General features: G+C 43.2%; 1 protein-coding gene across 1 annotated transcript in view; it reads left to right on the plus strand.

The window, feature by feature from the left end:
• Window positions 1–19794, plus strand: part of ELFN1 (extracellular leucine rich repeat and fibronectin type III domain containing 1) — a 780199-nt gene that overhangs the window by 603416 nt on the left and 156989 nt on the right. The window contains exon 5 of the mRNA XM_088451888.1: window positions 4777–4872. The gene's annotated coding sequence lies outside the window, so the exon portion shown is untranslated. The remainder of the gene's footprint in view (window positions 1–4776; window positions 4873–19794) is intronic.

A 19794-nucleotide genomic window follows, 5' to 3' on the forward strand; every position in this document is an offset into this window, starting at 1 on the left:
ATGCTTCAGAGGATGGAGGAGCAGCAAAAGGCCATACAAGCCTATACATCCACCTATGACATAGGCAAAGGAGGGGGTATGCACCTGACTCAAGCGCAGTGGAGAATGATTTCCGTGTTGTGCAAGGTTCTCCAGCCCTTCGAACTTGCCACATGTGAAGTCAGTTCAGACACAGCCAGCTTGAGTCAGGTCATTCCCCTCATCAGGCTTTTGCAGAAGCAGCTGGAGAAAGTGAAGGAGGAGCTAAGACGGAGCGATTCCGCTCGGCATGTGGGACTTGTGGATGAAGCCCTTCATTCGCTTTGCCAGGATTCCAGGGTGGTCAATCTGTTGAAATCAGACCAGTACATTTTGGCCACCGTGCTTGATCCTAGGTTTAAAGCCTATGTGGTGTCTCTCTTTCCGGCCGACACAAGCCTGCAGAGGTGCAAAGACCTGCTGGTGAACACACTGTCAGCTGAAGCGGAACGTGACACGTCAACGGCTCCTTCTTCATTTTCTCCCGCAACTGGGGCTGCCAGGAAAAAACTTAGGTATCCTAAGCAACCCGCTGGCGGTGATGCAGGGCAGGCAGGACCAAGTTTGGACATCTGGTCCGGACTGAAGGACCTGGCAACAATTTCTGACATGTCTACTGTCACTGCATATGATACTGTCACCATTGACAGAATGGTGGAGGATTACATCGGTGACAGCATCCAAGTAGGCATGTCAGACAGTCCATACCTGTACTGGCAGGAAAAAGAGGCAATTTGGAGGCCCCTGTACAAGCTGGCTCTATTTTACCTGAGTTGCCCCCCCTCCAGTGTGTACTCCGAAAGAGTGTTTAGTGCAGCCGGGAACCTTGTCAGCGAAAGGCGTAGGAGGTTGCTTCCACAGAATGTGGAGAAGATGATGTTCATCAAAATGAATTATCAGCTCTTCCAGGCAGACCAGCCTCCAGAAGGTACAGAGGGACCTGTGGTGGTGGATTCAAGTGGGGACGAGTTAATACTTTGTGAGGATGAGGATGTACACACTGAAGAGGGTGAGGAATCGGTGGATGAGGAGGATGAGGATGACATCTTGCCTCCGTAAAGCCAGTTTGTGCAGGGACACATTAATTGCCAGCTTGTTTTGTGGGGGCCCAAACGAACCAATCATTTCAGCCACAGTTGTGTGGCAGACCCTGGCGCTGAAATGATTGATTTGTTAAAGTGTGCATGTCCTGTTTATACAACATAAGGGTGGGTGGGAGGGCCCAAGGACAATTCCATCTTGCACTTCTTTTTTTTCTTTGCATTATGTACAGTTTGGGGCCTAGTTTTTCTAACTGCCATCCTGTCTGCCACTGCAGTGTCACTCCTAGATGGGTCACGTGTTTGTGCCGCCCACTCGTGTCGCTTAGCATAGTCATCCAGCTACCTCGGTGCAACCTTTTGGACATGAAAACACTATTGTGAGGTGTGAGGTGTTCAGAATAGACTGGAAATGAGTGGAAATTAAGGTTATTGAGGTTAATAATAGCATAGGAGCAGAGAAACCAACAAATTCTGTGATTTTAGCTGTTTTTATGCTTTTTAAAAAAAAAATACAGATCCAAAACACAAAACCCAGAACCCAAAACACGGAAGGGTGGTTTTGGCAAAACCAATCCAGATCCAAAACACGAAGAAAGATCCAGATCCAAAACCAAAACACAAAACACGAAAAGTGGCCGGTGCACACCCCTAACTAGAATATTAAAATATTTGAAACTACAATTCATGAAGTTATTTATTCTTTTACTGTTGTAATTTTTTTTTAAATCGCAATCCTTATGCCTTGCTTTTGTATAGGAAAATATTCACATAATACAGCATATAGTATTTGTTATATTTGTTATATGTTCATTTCTGGGTTCCATCAAAGTTTACCATACAGTCCCTTATATGTAATGTGACTCCTCCACATACCCCTTATATGCCATCAGCTCCACATACCCCTTATATGCCATCAGCTCCACATACCACTTATACCATCAGCTCCACATACCCCTTAATTAGAGTCATCCAAGTGCTCTTTATTTATTTATTACCAGTTATTTATATAGCGCACACATATTCTGCAGCGCTTTACAGAGAATATTTGGCCATTTACATCAGTCCCGGCCCCAGCGGAGCTTACACTCTAAGGCCCTGTTTCAGACCCACTCGCAAGCGGCTGTCCGCTCGCAAGTGGGTCGATGTTGTGCACAGCGCATGCGCACAACGGCGGGAGCTCCGTCATGCGCATGCGCCAGACGCGACGAGCGAAGGAAAGTCCTTCGCTCGTTGTGTCTGATCAAAGGGGGCGTGCTGTTGATGTTGATTGACAGCACGCCCCCTTTGGTGGGCGTGCCGGGGCGTGCCTCCCTGACGGGGGCGTTCCCAAGGGAACGCCGACCGTCAGAAGCCAGCCCACTGACATCACTAATGATGTTAGTGGGAGTGATTTTGGCTCTGATAGAGCCAAAATCACTCCAGGCCTTGTGGCTGAAAACCTCAACCGCAGGCTCCGGCTCGCAGTTTCGATGGTCGTGATGGTCACGACCATCGCGGCCATCAAACTGCACGCTGGTATAGGCTGTGGGTGGTGACCCTCAGCTATACGAGCGTCCAGGAGGACACTCCAGAATTATGGAGGGCGGCCCTCATTCCGAGCGTGCGGTCTGCTCAGAGTGTACGGCTCTGAATGAGGGCCTATATATTCCCTACCACATGCTCACACACATATACAATTAACCTACCAGTATATTTTTGGAGTGTGGGAGGAAATCGGAGTACCCAGAGGAAACCCACCAAAGCACAGGGAGAATATATAAACTCCACACAGTTAGGGCCATAGTGGGTATCGAACCCACGACCTCAGTGCTGTGAGGCAAGTTATGCTAACCATTACACCGTCTGTGGTGCCCTGTGCTGCTTATATGCCATTAGATCCCTCCTGGTGCCCATTATATACTATTAGGCTCTTCCATTTGCCCTTTTTGTGATATCAGACATCTTCACATACCCCTTATATGCAATCTGACTCCTTCACATTCTTATGTGCCATCAGCTCCCCATACAAGTTATATGCCATCAGCTCCCCATACAAGTTACATGCCATCAGCTCCACATTCTACTTATATGCCATCAGCTCCACATTCTACTTATATGCCATCAGCCCCACATACCAGTTATATGCCATCAGCTCCACATTCTACTTAAAAGCCATCAGCTCCACATTCTACTTATATGCCATCAGCTCCACATTCTACTTATATGCCATCAGCTCCACATACCCACATTCCACTTATTTGCCATCAGCTCCACATTCTACGAATATGCCATCAGCTCCACATTCTACTTATATGCCATCAGCCCCACATACCAGTTATATGCCATCAGCTCCACATTCTACTAATATGCCATCAGCTCCACATACCCCTTATATGCAATCAGACTCCTTCACATTCTTCTTATGTGCCATCAGCTCCACATTCCACTTATATGCCATCAGCTCCACATACCCCTTATATGCAATCAGACTCCTTCACATTCTTCTTATGTGCAATCAGCTCCACATTCCACTTAGATGCCATCAGCTCCACATACCAGTTATATCCCATCAGCTACACATTCTACTTACTGTATATGCCATCAGCTCCACATACCACTTATATGCCATCATCCACATACCACTTATATGCCATCATCTCCACATTCTACTGAAATGCCATCAGCTCCACATTCCACTTATATGCCATCAGCTCCACATTCTACTTACTGTATATGCCATCAGCTCCACATACCACTTATATGCCATCATCTCCACATTCCCCTTATATGCCATCAGCTCCACATTCTACTTATATGCCATCATCTCCACATTCTACTTAAATGCCATCAGCTCCACATTCCACTTATATCCCATCAGCTCCACATTCTACTTACTGTATATGCCATCAGCTCCACATACCACTTATATGCCATCAGCTCCACAATCCACTTATATGCCATTAGCTCCACATTCCACTTATATGCATTCAGCTCCACATTCTACTTATATGTCAGCATCTCCACATACTACTTAGGTTGTCAGCTCCACATTCCACTTATATGTCATCAGCTCCACATACCCCTTATATTTCATCAGCTCCACATTCTACTTATATGGCATCAGCTGCATATTCTACAAATATGCCATCAGCTCCACATTCCACTTATATGCTATCAGCTCCACATTCTACTTATACAGTGTATGCCATCAGCTCCACATTCCACTTATATGTCATCAGCTCCACATTCCACTTATATGCCATCAGCTCCACATTCTACTTTTATGCCATCAGCTCCACATACCCCTTATATGCAATTAGCTCCACATTCTACTTATATGCCATCAGACACCTCTAGATGCCCTTTATATGTCATCAGAATCCTCATCATGCCCCTCATATGCCATCAGACAACTCTAAATGCCCCTTATATGCCATCAGACTGCTCCACATATACCTTATATGCCATAAGACACCTCCAGGTGCTCCTTATATGGCATCAGCTCTACATGTCACTTATGTTGTCTCCATGTTGTACCATAGTGATATGTTACATTCTCAGAAATTTTGGTTTGGCTTACAAACAACTGCCTCTATTTTGTGTAGGTGACAGGTGCACTTTCAAAAGAGACTTTTATGGACTTTGAGTATAGTTTATATAACGTGTACTTTTTATATTCTGAAGTCCTTTAAATATCAGACTCGCATTTACATATCTTCATATTTACTTTGTATAGAAATACAAGCTTCCCACGTGAATGGATCCTACTCCCCTTCACTGCTCCGGAGAAGCAACAGAGGTGAAGCAGACAGGCCAGAATACAAGCTGCAAGGTAGGTGAACCTTCAACCATTGACACTTTACTCTTAACAGTGCCTATGGCTCTTCAGTATTGTGGAACCTCAAAGCACAGCAAATATTACCAGAATGCAAGCTGGAACTTGTAGTTTCAAAATAGCTGGAGAGCCATAGGTTACACTGGATTACAGCCAGCCACATAATATACTTAAGATGGAACTTCTGTCATATTCATGGTACCTACAACCACCTTACAAATGGACCTCTGCTATATCTCTCTCTCTCTCTTCTTTCTCTGGTAGTTGTCCGCAACCTCTCTGGTGACTGGCCATACCCCTTAATGACCACCTGCTGTATGACTGCATTCCCCTGGTGGGCCATTTATGCCCCAGTCTGACATTGAATCCACTCCCACCCGCAACTTTAAAAAAACAGCATTCATCTATATAATAAATGAGAAAGTGTGTGTCTGTGTGCGTGTGCGTGTGCGTGTGTGTTTGTTTATGCACCGCCAGAGTTTTGTACCTAGCTGCACCAAATTTGGTATGGTGATGTAGTTCGACCAGGATTAGGTTTTTGGCTATATTTGAAGTTTGTCAGGGCCATAGAGGTCAACATAGTGCCCTACAAGTAGGCTGTGGAGTCTCTGGTTTTAATTTTTTTTAAGCAAGTTCACTCAGGATTTCTTCCAGTGCCTAAAGCTGCACTGATCTGAAAGCACAGGCTGATATGTACTAGTGGGGGGCAGGCAGAGCTCCAACGGAAAAGCTGTGAGTCGGAAGATCAACTGTCACACTGCACCTGCACTAACAGTTACTAATTTGCTGCAAATACATATAAATGTATAGATAGGTCCTTTTCAGGACTAAACCATGTTACCAAACAGTGGGGTCCTTTTCAGGATCAAAGGAATAGGGTTATAGGCAAGGACAACGTAAAAAAAAAAAAAATTAAGGCTGCAAATGTACTTCTAGGTTCATTCTTCAACCTGGGCAACACCAGGTATCCCAGTAAGTGTTTAATAAATCGGCCTCCTTCTGAGTTTTGGTATACTGGGTAGATAATCACCACATCAACATTCATATTTACTAAAGTGCGGGATTTTAGAAGTGGAGATGTTGCCCATAGCAACCAATCAGATTATAGCTATTATTTTGTAGAAGGTGCTAGATAAATGTTAAGTAGAATCTGATTGGTTGCTATGGGCACCATCTCCATGTCTAAAAACCCGCACTTTACTAAATACACCCCATAATGTCAACTTGAGATTTAAAAAAAAGGTGAAAATGTCTACAGACACGGTATTCCTAAGCCCTAAACCTAACCCTATTGTGGACATTTTTCACTATGCTGACATGTCATATGTCAACATTTTGTCCATGCCAACATTTTCCAGATGTCGACATGTTTGATATCTACATTTTAATCATGTCGAAACCATAAGCAGTGTCATCATTATGAATTTCGACATACTGTAGTGATTCCCCTCCAGCTAGCACCAAAATTAAATGGAAATAATCTGTGTTTTATTAATTTTCCTCTAACAAGCACATACATTAGATTAATAGCAGTAACATTGAATAAATAGACCCAGTTCCCCCAACTAGCCCCAACATTAAATTGATAGCATGAATACAGTATTTAATGAATTTGAATGTTATCATTAAGCTTCCCACACCATCCCCACAGTAACTCCCACACACACCAGTCCCCAAGTAACATTTACAGCCTCACTAAAAGCGGGGTGTACTAATGGAAAAATACTGCCAAATAAACAAAAACTACCGTTTTCTGAGTTTCGGCCACATTTCCCATATATATCAAGCTCTGCAATACGTTACTTTCCAGGGTTTGGACCTGGTGGACAACACCATCTATAGATGCTGTTGCCCGATAGAAACCCATCGGCTTATTTTCGCATTGTGTCCTAGGAGGGATCCAATTGAATCCCTCACAGTTTCCCCTGCGGCGTGCTGGTTATAAGACAAATGAGCAGAAGGACTCCCGAGGGACTTCTGGGTCATAAACCCGGAAGTTTTCTCTTCGCAAAGGACAGTTTTGTTTGAAGAGCTGTCCTTTGTTATTTTAATCACAATTCTAGGTACATACCAACCAGGGCCGTATCTATAATGGATGCAGGGTGTGCGGTGCGCATGAGTCCCTGGATCCAAGGAGGACCTCACTGCACACCCTGCTTCCATTTATTCAATACTTACCTCTCCGGAGTCCTGCATCGGCGGTAGCAGCGCTATACAAATCACTGGCAAAATGGTGTGGCGAGAATTTTCCTGGTGTTTTGCGTGTGCGCAGTAGGATAATTGCAGTGAAAATGGCTGCCAGCACATCTGTCCGTTTATCTGTCTGACTTCATACAGATCTCTTATACCAAGGGCCAGGAATAAGGCTAGTTTAAGTACTTGTTGATGACGATAAAGGTTAATTTGACCAGTGTATGGATGGGCCATACAGATGTGTCCTCATAAACTGTGGCTTCAGTCGTGCCAAACAGCCCCTCTGGTCACACCAGTTTCTGGGCGACTCGGCAGCACAGATCATCTTTCTCGCTCGAAATGCGCGTCTTGTTTGCATAAAAAAACAACTGAGACAAAACTACTCTGCTAGATTACTCTGATCAATTTGATGTGTGACTTTTGTATATCTGTGTGCGAATCAGTCTGAATCTGTATACAAAGTGCTGCTATGCAGCGGCCGCAGATTTTTCTCACACTGGGTTCCTTTGTGCTTCAACTGTCACTTAGGGCCTGATTCAGAGGCGCACCCTATTTGTGTGCACTCGCTCTGAATCAGGGCGTCCCTATTTTTTTTAATTCTGGCCACCAGGCCGCTCGCACAGCTGTGGGTGACCACCCACTGCTTGTGCGAGTGGCCTGGCGATGGTCGCGATTATCGCGACCATCGGCATTGCGAGGAGACCCTTGTGGTAGGGTCTCAGGACTCGCAATGCCAAGTGTACTTCCGGCTCTAATAGAGCCGGAAGTCCACTACTGTCATCACGAGTGATGTCAGTAGGGCCGCCCACAAATGGCAGGCTTTCCTTCGGGAACGCCTCCGTTTGTTCAGCCACCCCCCCTACCCGCCTACAAAACGGGGCGAGCTGTCGATCAACATCAATAGCCCCCCATTTTGCTGGGAGCTCCGGAGAAGGTCTCACTCGCTCTGGGGCTTGCGCACACCGCGCGTGCGCACTGGGCCACCATCGACCCGCTTGCGAGCACTGTGCACTCGCGAGGGGGTCTAAAACAGGCCCTTAGAACGCAATTTAAAACTTACTCCCATGAAGAATAAGTCACAAACCAGCATCTGTAGTATAATGTGAGTGGTGTTTCACTTTGTCTACAATGCAAAGAAGATGCAAAAGAAAGATTGTGCACTGCACCTCTCGGAGCGGCTCAGTCACGCCGGGCATCTCTCGCCCTATGGCATATAAATGCTACTGTAGGTGTATGAGAGGATACAGCCGTCTCTGAATACAAGTGGAAATATACATTTACAGTATTGTTTATTCCCATCCATCCCCACATTAAATTATTAATCCTGCCCAACACATTTAGCAACTCTTTCCTGGAAGTAATGCAGCAATAAAGTCACCATGGTTACAGAGATGGGGAGAAGAGAAGGTTGGAGAGGAGATAAGTGGATCGGAGTAGCTGGTCCTAGGGAAGGGTGAAGCCATCTGAAAGTGTAGCAATACCAGACCGTCCAGCCCAAACCCCCCCTAAGCAACAAGTTACGTTACCCATGCCTAGACCCAGCACTGCTTAGGCTGGCCCAGGCAGTTCACTATAGGACAGACTTTTAGGGGTATATTCCTGCCCCACATTCCGCCCCCAGCTGCCACTGTGCATAATCCTTCTTCAGGGTCATATTTGACAAAAAGCTAAGAGGAAGGTGTATGGATTAACAGCCAGGCGTGTCCCTCTGTGCCTGTAAAGTGACTTGGTTCATCTGCCTGAGGTGGATCTATACGTGCTTCAAATAACACGTTTGTTTCTTTTCATTAGTATAGATTGGACTTCTGGTCTTAATGTCCCTATGTGGAGATTTACAACACACTGTAGATAAAAGGGGATCCATCTAACAAGGAAGAGTGCCAATGAAGAAATCAGGGGAGGGACAGTGTAAAACTGCAATGCAGTTGGAGATAGAGCATACTAAGGAAGTGTTTCTTGTCAGTGTAACAGAAGGTGAATATTCTAGCTACAGAAAATGTTGGCATTAGCCTAATAATATCTGTGCCGAGCCAGCTGCCTAAACCTGAGAGATTTAAGGCATTGGAAGTAAAACAGACATTTTAATGGAACACAAAGATGTTAAAATTGTGCAAGATTATCTTTTACATCCTAATGGCAGAAATGGGCCAGAACAATCCACCAGCATCCATGCGGAGCTGACAAAAGTAAATACAAGGTCAAAACGGGCTACAGAGATTAGCTTGATGTTGTGTTATGGGTTAAGAGCATAGAGGGATGTTAATGTTAATGTTAATGTATCCCAATACCAGTTTACGAAACTGCCTAGAAAAACATTAAGGAGGAAATTCAATTCCAGGCGATGTATTCCAAGTGTTGCCAGAACACCAGAAGATTGCAGCCACCAACATCACCAATTTTCTTCTCACTTTACTCAGTGCCTACCTAACCCTTTATTCTGCCCCCTGTTCCCACCTCTATCCTTCCCCCCTAGCCTCCTCCCCTTCTCTCCCCTCCTCTCTCTGTATTCCTCCCCTCAACTTCCCTCCTTCTCATCTCCTATTACTCCTCTTTCATTCTTTTCTCCCCCACAATGATCCTACAACCCAACCACTAAGCTCAGCACCCACCCTCCTCCCCCTATCACTTCACCACACCTTCATCTACATCACAATAATCTCCATCCCTTTCCTACAAATGCATCCCACCTCTCTTGCCTATTGATCACTTCCTTCCACTCCTGCCTCCAAGATCTCACCCGTGCTGCTCCCTTCCACTGGAACTCTCTCCCTTTCCCTATCCGACTCTCCACCTCTCTAAAAATCTTCAAACGGACTCTCAAGACTCACTACTTCATAGCCTTCCAGCTCTCATCCTAACCTGCTGCTCACATGCTTCTTCCTGATTGTCTACCCTATCTGTGTCACCCCTGCCTGTCTTCCCCCCCCATATAGAATGTAAGAATGTAAGCTCTCACGAGCAGGGTCCTCTTCCCTTATGTGCTTTTCCTCCCCTCACTCATACGATCATCTACTCAAAACTCTCCACAATGGCACTTAACACTTGGTAGCTGACGCCCTGCCGCTTTTTTGAGTGTTATGATCGCTGCAGCAATGTTTATAAACTATGTTCTTATTCTCTATTGTCTTGTACGGTAAGCCGCTGTTATACGTGTATTCTCATTTGTTAATGTACTTTGTGAGGCGCTGCGGAACCCTTGTGGCGCCATATAAATAAAGGATAATAATAATAATAGAGGTGAGAATGTAAATGAGCAATGCTGGGCTAGTGTATTTCTCGGAGAGAATGCAGCCCTGATAGCACATGGCAGAATATTACAGTTTTCCCTAAAAGTCAGACTTTATGTTTCTTATTACTGCATGAAGAGACCCCTCTTTTCAGATACTCACCTCTGGGTAAGAGCACACATTTTAATTCACTGCAGTGTTTCCCAAACTCATTTCTCAGAGAGCACTAACAGTGCATGTTTTCCAGGTCTCCTCATAGAGGGGCCTATTCATCAACACTAAAATGGCCCATTACACATGCTGAAACACTAGCTTCCACATATTTAAGGTAAAGGGCCATTCATCATCAGGGGTCCGATAGAACCACCTGTTATTCTGCAAACTCTGAAAACTGAACGTTTTCGGAGTTTGCCTGCGAGAACAATCGGTATCTGTAGATGGCGCTTGTTTTCGTAGCCCCGCTCCTTCCTATGGCAAGGAGTTTCCGGGGATGTGAAAAGGGATTCGAGCGGATCCCTCTGCCTCCCCGGTAGTTTTGCGCATGCGTGACCTCAGGTAACACACGTGCAGAAGCCGGCAACGTGGACGGGAAAGTAACGCTGCTACTTCTGTAGCAGCGTTACCAATCGTGAGGACACATGCTTTTCGGAGCAGCTGTCCCCACACCGGAGCAATTATGAATTGCTCCAGGGATAAGTATCTCCCGCTGCGAGGTGGATATTTAATCTCCGGGCCCCCATAGGCAAGTGAAATAATTAGCTCCACCTGTGGATCTTTTTTTTTTTTTAATTTTTCTTTTTATTGAAACACCGTGTACAATATACAGAAAAACAATATAAAAAATAAAGACAATATTTGTTACATATCAATTCAGTAACTGATAGCAGAATCAAAAGCAAAGTAGTTCACTACAATCTTTGTCAAAAAATGAGAGTTGAGAGTCATGAGATGAGACCGAGAACCCAGCGCATCCCCCCAGAAATAGAATGACAAATGGACATTAACATGCCCCCTTATTCTGATGTTGATCTAGTCACATACGCATATTGTATCTAATAGTACATTAATATTCTCCACTATAATCTGGCTTTAGGACTCCAGAGTGATTGGGGGGGTCATTGGATAGTTCACAGAGTGTATACCAGTGAGTGTTTTTAAATGATGCTTGGATATGCTTCCGCATACCAATAGGCAAGGTTGAGACATAACTTTCCCATGTGTTGAAAAATGTTGAGACCCGAGTTTCCTTCTCCAGTGTGGTTTTTATCCATTCCATGTTAAACACATGGAAAAGTTTTTCCTGAAATAACTTTAGAGTAGGAGGGGAAATACTTATACAGGCTTGTAAAATAGCTTTATGTGCTACCGCACTAATTATCAGTAATAATTTTTTACAGCCTTTTGTGACCCTCTGTCCATCCGGTAATATCCCAAACAGTGCCCATTCATTGGTAAAGGATAGATAATTCACCAAATTATCCAGTGCGTATCTACGCACCTGTAACCAAAATATTCTAAGAAGTAGGCATTTCCAAAAATAGTGATATGTGTCAGTGGAGATTGGCAGCGAGGACATGAGGGCAATGTCACCATTCCTGCCCTCAATTGTCTATGGGGAGAGAATTATGACCTATGAAGTAGATTCAAAAACATCTCTTGGTATTGTGCGGCAGGAAGGATTTTCCTAGAGGTGGCTAGCATTGTATTTAAAGTTTCACAAGAGAGAGAGGGAATATCTATTGTCCACTTACTCATGTCAGTACGTATTTGAGTATGATCAATTTGTGTTGTCAAAAAAGAGTAATTGGTGGATAAAGCATGTTTTGATACTGGGGGGAGAGAAGTAGCGAATCTAAAGGGTTATCCCAATCAACATCAGAAAACCATTTGGTGGTTGCAATAATATAATATTTTGTTTGCATATAAGCAAGTGGGTAAAAGCGGAACATAGGGAATTTCTCTATCGTTTGAGATTGAGTTAGAGGTCTTTTGGCCTGCCTGTCCAAGAAGGCATTAATTGTTGTCAGACCATGTTCATATAATCTTGTAAAAGGGAAGGATGCCAGACCATGCTGGAAATCCGGGTTCCCCAAAAAAGAAGAAAAGATAGATTTGTACGAGTTTATATTCAGTTTGTGTCTCAGAATGTGCCAAATTTTACGTGTGGACCAAAGTAATGGGTTATCTTGAAGTTGCAGCGAAACTTCTTGGTGTAAAAATCCTATTAAACTACAATCTTATAAAAAATGTTGTTCACGCGAAGTATTCGCATACATTTCTTGTCCATGTAGCCAATCCTTTAAGTACCGTAATATGGCTGCATGATTATAATGCAATACATTTGGAAAGTTAATCCCCCCATTATGTTTGGTTTGTTGTAGCTTGATAAAACTAATCCTTGGTCTCTTTGCTCCCCAGCTAAATTTACGAAATAAGGAATTCAAATATTGTATGTCTCATTGAGTCAAAAGTATTGGGAGTGATTGGATTAAATATAATAGCCTAGGAAATGTCACCATTTTAATCAAGCTTGCTGGGCCCAAGATATTACCCCATCCCCCCCCAATTCATTAGAAATTTGCGAAATAGCTCTAGATATGTTGAGACTGTATATCTCAAATGGTCTTTTTGGAAGCTGAATTCCCAGATATTCAATAGAAAACTTGGCCCATGTGACAGGTAGATGATGGCTCCATTGTGGTGTATGGATGCGTGGGTTCAAATAAAGACCAACAGATTTGGACAAATTTACCGTGTAACCAGAAATGGCTCCAAAATCCCCCAGCCTGTCCAAGATCAGCTCCAGAGCATCCCTGGGATTTGTAATATATAACAGTACATCGTCCGTGAAAGCGGATAGTTTAATTTCTGCCCCGCCTATCATGATCCCTATAAATTCAGGCCACTATTGCAGAAGACGAAATAGCGTGTCAATAGACATATTGAACAGGAAGGGGGACACTATACATCCGCAAATGGTCGCCACGCATCCCATTGACCAAAAGTGTTGACATTGGTTGTGAATAGATATATTGAATTAAATGGGTGAATGTAAAACTAAAATTACGTCTTTCTAGAACTGAAAAAAGATGTGACCACGACACAGTGTCAAACGCCTTATGTGTGTCTAATCCTAATAACATCCCCTCGGGATTATCACTTTGATATTGCGCAACTACCGCAGCTATAGCCATTCGTATTGCTCTCACCGAATGTCTGCCATGCACAAAACCCATCTGATGAGGTGTTAATAGATCTGGTAATATAGACTGTAATCGGTTAGCTATGATTTTAGGTAAAATTTTTAAATCAGAATTTAAGAGCAAAATAGGGCGATATAGGAGTCTACTAATAGTGGGTCTTTACCTGGCTTAGGTATAAGCATAGTATAAGCCTCTGTAAAAGAAGGGAATACAGGATGATCATCTAACATTTTATTATATATTTCCGCCAACATAGGTGTCAAGTCAGGTTGTAATAATTTAAAATACATCCCAGTAAACCCGTCAGGTCCAGGAGACTTTTTTGGTTTTAACTCTGAACTTTGTATTTCAATAGCAGTAATTTCAGATGATAAAATATTTTTTTGTTCCTGTATTAAAGAGGGAAGATTCGCTTCAGAAAGCAGTTGTTACTGTGGGTTATTATCTATCTCAAAGGATTGATATAAATGAGTATAAAATTCTTGGAATTTAGATAAAATGTCCTTTGTTTGGGAAACAGGGCTCTATTTATCAACATTATTTTTACTAAAATAATGTGCAAAAGGGTGTTTTCACACCCTTTTCACACTATTTTAGTATCACCTATTGTTATTACAGGGCAATTGGAGTAGAGTTCGTAAAATTCTACTCCAACCCCTAAGTATCACTTATTTTTAGTAAGCAGATCGCATTTCCCATAACTGTAATGGGAAATGTGATCTGACCATAGTTACTAAAAATAAATGTGAAAAAAATACCTGGGAAAGCCCTGTGATAATAACGCCACCTGGAGGTGGCGTTATCCAGGGTCTCCCCCGGTTACCGGCCTCCTGCCCTGCTCTAACGGGGATACCAGAGCCGGGAGCCAGTCCCAGTAATCAGCTGTGTGGTCTAAACAGACCGCAAGCTGATTACTGTAAAAAAAAAGAAAAAAAAAATAGTAAAAAAAAAATGTACTTACCTGACTCCAGGGACTGGTGATCGGGCCTCCGGTGATGTCTCCCCTCCGGTCAGGTGGTCTCCCACAGTGCACTGCTGCCCGGTCATCAGGTGATCGGGCCCCAGTGCAGTATGGGAGATCACCTGACCGGAGAACATCACCGGAGGCCTGGAACATGCAGGTAAGTGTAAGTAGGGGAGGGGGGGTCCGCGATTGCGGGGGCGGGCTTAGCACCGGGAGGCGGGGCTTAGAGCCGGGGGTAGCTGCGGCGAATGGTCGGCGCATGCGCGGGCACTTAATCACTGTATTTTTTGCGAAAATACCGTGATAAGGTTCCGAAGGGGATTAGCAGGGACAGAGCTTTATCGCAAGCTCTGTCCCTGCAAGGGATTTGTAGTAAATCCCTGTGATATTGCCTGAATTCGCAATGCGAATTCACTCGGTAATTTCACACCACAATCTGCATTACCAATGCGGATTGTAGTAAATAGAGCCCTAAGTCTTATTCGTAACAGGGTCCTTTATTGCTGTTATAAAAGAACGTTTTTGCCATGGTTTTGACATCACTGACAACAATCTCCCTGATTTGTTACCCCATTTGTAAAAGGTTTGTTTGGTACGATCAAGTTTAGATTGAGCCTGTGACGTCAAAAAAGATTCCAAAAGTTTTTTATTTTGTAAATAAATACTCAAAGTTTCATCAGATTGATGGGAGCTATAATGGCGAAAGGCCTCAGCTACCGTTGACTGGAGCATCTTATATTGTTTGTTAGTATCCTTTTTAAGCTTCGAAACATACTGAATGACATGTCCCCTCATAACCGCCTTCGACGCCCCCAGAAGAGAACAGTGGGCCTGATTCAGAGCCGGACGCTATTTGTGCTCGCTCGTTCAGAAAAAGGGGCCGGATATTTAAATAGCGCTCACTCTTTGCGGTCTGTTGACGCCTCTATGTCTGAGCGAGCTAACTAAATATGCGCTCACTATTTTGTAAAAACGTCGCTTGGCCGTTCGCATCATACGTTATCTCCGCTATTTATTAGATTAATCGAGTACATCGAAAGGCGTCTGAACTGCTCGCAGTGCTTGTGGTTGCATTTTCCTACCGCAATCATGCGAGCAGTTCAGGATAAGAGACAACCAAGTGACATGGCCGATGACGCTGCTTTGTTAATTATGCACACCCTTAAAGCGCCCGTTTTGACCGTTTGGCACGCCTGCGTTCGGATCTCCACCCCCTGTTTTCAAGCACCTTCCCCTGTTACCACCCACAAACGCCTCATTCTGTCACTCAAATTAGCAGGCCCTCGCTGTTTTGCGAGCGCACGATTTCCGACCGCAATGACTGGTTGGCGCATGCGAATTACGACCCATACGCATGCGCAGATGTGCGAACATCGCTCGGAGCGAACGAGCGGCCGCTTACGAGCGGCTCTGAATCACGCCCAGTGTCCTCCCAATGTTCCAGGTTATCATCCAAGTAATTAGCCCAGCAGCTGGTTAAGAAGTGTTTAAAATCCTCTGATTTGGAGAGGTCATCTGGAAAGCGCCAAAAACGGTCAGTTGGAGAAAAAGAGGGGCAACATATATCTAAAGTCACAGGGGCATGATCAGAAATTATAATTTCTTTGATGTCTACTGCTCGTACCTGTGTCATTAAAGAATTTGCTATCAGGAAATAGTCAATTCTTGACAATGAGCGATGAGTCCTAGAAAGATGTGTGTATGAGTGGTCATTATCATTAAGCAACCTCCAAGGGTCACTCAATTGTAAGGTATTCTTTAAAGTCTGAATATGATACCAGGACAGAGTAGGAGGTCTTGTAGTAGGAGGGGATCTATCTATGGTCGGGTCATCCACTACATTATAATCACCCGCCATAATTAAAGTATACAATGTGCGACGGGCTAAAATTTGTGTCAATTTAGATAAAAAACGAACCCGGAATATATTAGATGCGTATAAATTAATAATAGTATACTTATGTCTTTCAATTTCTACATCCAATAATAAAAATCTCCCTTCAGGATCCCGAAAGGGAGTCCAAAATTGAATAATGGAGATTTCTATTGAATAGTATAGCCACCCCCCGAGATTTAGATGTAAATGAGGCCGGCATACAGTCTCCTATCCATCTAGCTCTGAGTGTCGAATCATCTCCATGTACACAATGGTTCTCTTCTAAAAAAACAATATCCGGGTGTAGCCTATGTAAATGTGTTACAATTTTCTTCCGTTCTATGGGGGTATTGAGGCCATCCACATTCCATGACACCATCTTTAAACAGGGGGGGGGGGTCACTGAATCAGTCATGGCATCTATCTGATGGGGCATGAAATTAAAAAAAAAGAGCTACAGCAACCATAGAATAATATTGCATATACAGACATTTAAAAAGGAAATCTACCCGAGTCCCGGTCTCGTCTCCCCTCCCAACCTCAAAATCATACATTTCCAAAAAGAAGACATGGGGAACATTGTTATGAATAGTGGCGAAAAAAAATTGATGTATAGCAATAAAATTGTAACACGGTGATCAGTGTTTTTCTTTTTTTTTCTGTCAGCAAAAGGTGGAAACCGTCCACCGAAACCTTCTGAGGATCTCATCCCAAAAAAGGATGGATACTCCGTCAAAAAATCTAAATCAATAATCAAGAATAATATATAATAAAGAGGCCATGAGCCATTTAACAATAATCTAATATTAAGTAGGCCATAAAACACAATATGAACCCAATACTTGGAATTATATATTTATAGTTAACCTATCTGTCCCATTAGTGGAACATATTTAAGAATGATATAATATCTTCTGTAACAAATAATCCATTGTTAAGCCATGGATGGGAATTACAACAGAAAATTATTACTGAATCATTGACATAAACCTCTATCGTAACTAAGAGTTACCACCGTTTAGAAGGCGTCATCAATTATGGATGTCCATAAAGTAAAAAACTATTTACCGTAGCAATCCTTACCATTATATCGCTATATCAGTAAAACCCAGAAAAAATGGAAAGATAGCTTGTACGTACAGTATATATAGGCTATCAATCATTAGAGTGGGCAGGGGAAAGTGGAAGACCCCTAGAAAAGTGGTCTTTAGCTCTCTGGGCGTCAGTGAAAAATAAGGGGCAACCATTCTCCATCACCCGTAGTTTAGCCAGATACATTAGTGCAAATCTTCTAATCTGATCTATTAACATTTTGCAAACATCAGAGAATGCCCTCCTTTTCTGGGAAACAAGTCCCGAGAAATCCTGAATTACAGTACCATGATCTTCTAACCATCCACCGTCAGGGGTTGAGATGGTCCGGTAAGCAGTTGACAATTTTTCTTTTGCCCTATAATCCAAAAATTTGTCAATAGTGGGGCGAGGTCTACCATCCCGATCCGGGCAATCAGGGTCTAATCTGTGGACCCTCTCAATCTGCACCACAGAGGATTCGTCATAAATTCCCAAAGCTTGGGGTATATTGACACTAATGAATGCCATTAGTTGAGGGCCTTTTATTGACTCAGAGATACCAACAAAACACAAATTGCTTCTCCTATCTCTATTTTCCAAGTCATCCATTTTAGCCGACATGGATTGTATGGTTTGAGCCTGATTCTCTATGGTAGCTTGCAGGTTGTGGACTGAATCTTCAGTGTCACTCGTGCGCTGCTCCAGTGTTACTATGCGAGCAGTATTAGAGTCTATTTCTGTTAGAGAAGCCTCAAGCCTGGTATGGAGGTCTTCAAATCTTTTATCAATTGAAGGCATAGATTTTTCAATTACCATCCTAACATTATCCTCAGATGTGGGTACAGATATCCCTAAGTGAGGACCGGCAGTTTGATCCGGTGGAATCCTCTCAGCTGATAAATGTGGAAGGGAGGGGGAATGTGAAGGGGCGGTAGATTTGTTTGTGGTTTGTCTACTTTTACCCATTGGAATATCTGATGTCGCACTAGTACTACGGGAAGAAGTAGGCTTGTCTAAATATTTGTCCATACCATGGTGCGTTCACCACGTAAAAAAATTGTAATGGACGTCCCAGAGAGCAGTGATAACAGGTTCAATACAGAATAACTTCTAAGACCACCTGTGGATCTTTTAAAATATGTCAGACAGTAATAAATACACCTGAGCACTAACTAAGAAAAATGGAAACCATACTCTGGTAGTGCTCCCAGGTGAAAGAGTTTGGGAAACACTGTTCTAAGGAGTCGACTCAATTAACCAGAGAGGTGATTCCACACTTACAGTAGCCCAGGACTCGCAACTTTTTGTTCGCATCCCCATAGGGCTGCATACAAAAATGCAAGTCCAGGATGAGATTGGGCCATGAGGGGACAAGTTCAGCTGCCGTTGACGGTGTTTGTACGCTATTCAAATATGCAACTCGCCCCCTTGCAGCTAATTGAATTAGCTCCAAAATGTTTTGTTGATTTTTTTGTACTTACTACAATATTATAGTTACTGTGGGGAGAGATCAATTACACTATTATTATAACATATGTATTTTATAATCTGTGTATCCCCCTCCTTCTGCATGGTACGTCCCAGGTTTTCTGCGCTGCAAAATTCTGTTCAAAACTGATACCTCCCCCCATAAAAATGGTATGATCAACCCTCATGGATGTCATAATGTTTAAGTATTTCTACTGAAGTTCCACTGTAGGGAAGCGCAACAAGTTTATTAAATCATGTAAAGTTATATTTATACTGTCATACTAAAACCAGCTGTGAGCGTGCAAATGTAAGCAAGTTATAGTATTGCCATGTAGTGGTATCTGGCTGTGCCCTAATACTGAGATTCAGTTACTGAGCCTGTGGGGATATGGCACTTTATAATGGTCTTGTTCTGAGGGCCGCACACTTGAGCAGTCCCATCAGCATGTGTTCCTCAGCACATGCTGTATAATATTATTTCCGTTATGCCAAGTGAACAGCTCTTCATAGCCGCACCAAAATGAAAACGTACATGTTGCAATAACAGACATAGGTAAGGCCAAAGCTATATAAATATATATCTGGGGACTGTGAGCCAAAGCTGGTAAAGAAACATGAAACATGAAAATATACATTTGCAAAAATTTAAAAAAACTTAATAATATATTTAATGCACAATCAATGGTACTATAGTAATACTTGCTATGTGACAGTTTTCTTTAAGGATGAACTTTTTGTTTAATATTTTTGAAAATAAGGATCAAGAAGCAGTGGAAGAAATTAGCAAAATGTAGTAACTGGGAGGCGCAGTGGGCAGAACAGAGGCATGACTGACAGGACGTTCTGTGGACAATGGGTTTGGCAAATGAATGGGACAGGACACCAAAATATCTGCGACTACAGACTCCAGTA

The sequence above is a fragment of the Taudactylus pleione genome, unplaced genomic scaffold, assembly GCF_031769625.1.
Source record: "Taudactylus pleione unplaced genomic scaffold, aTauple2 ptg000032l, whole genome shotgun sequence".
NCBI lineage: Eukaryota > Metazoa > Chordata > Amphibia > Anura > Myobatrachidae > Taudactylus > Taudactylus pleione.